This window comes from Cryptomeria japonica, unplaced genomic scaffold (assembly GCF_030272615.1).
Source record: "Cryptomeria japonica unplaced genomic scaffold, Sugi_1.0 HiC_scaffold_357, whole genome shotgun sequence".
NCBI classification, from domain to species: Eukaryota; Viridiplantae; Streptophyta; class Pinopsida; order Cupressales; family Cupressaceae; genus Cryptomeria; species Cryptomeria japonica.
In genome coordinates, this window is record NW_026729179.1 from 52,178 (window position 1) to 52,517 (window position 340).

Below are 340 nucleotides of genomic sequence, written 5' to 3' on the forward strand. Positions count from 1 at the left end.
GGGTGCGATCATACCAGCGTTAGTGCACCGGATCCCATCAGAACTCCGCAGTTAAGCGCGCTTGGGCCGGAGTAGTACTAGGATGGGTGACCTCCCGGGAAGTCCCGGTGTTGCACCCTTTCTTAGTTTTTCGCCGGGCGTCGCAATGCTATTTGAATAAACCTTTTGCCCGTTTGCGTTCTCGTCGGGGCCGGGCCGGGCCGGGGTGCGCTGCCCGCACTACCGCGCGCGCGGGGGCGACACCGAGCGCGCACCCGAGGCGCCCCGAGCACACAGGCCACGGTGCAACCCGGGCGTTGTGCGCGCACCCCGGTGCGCCCGAGGTGCTGCGCGCGCACCC

At 67.6% G+C, this 340-nt stretch overlaps 1 non-coding gene across 1 annotated transcript; it reads left to right on the forward strand.

Moving 5' to 3' along the window:
* LOC131870904 (5S ribosomal RNA) lies at positions 1-119 on the forward strand. Its single transcript, XR_009369205.1, has one exon. It is a non-coding gene; the product is annotated as a 5S ribosomal RNA (ribosomal RNA).
* Positions 120-340: the final 221 nt, after the last annotated feature.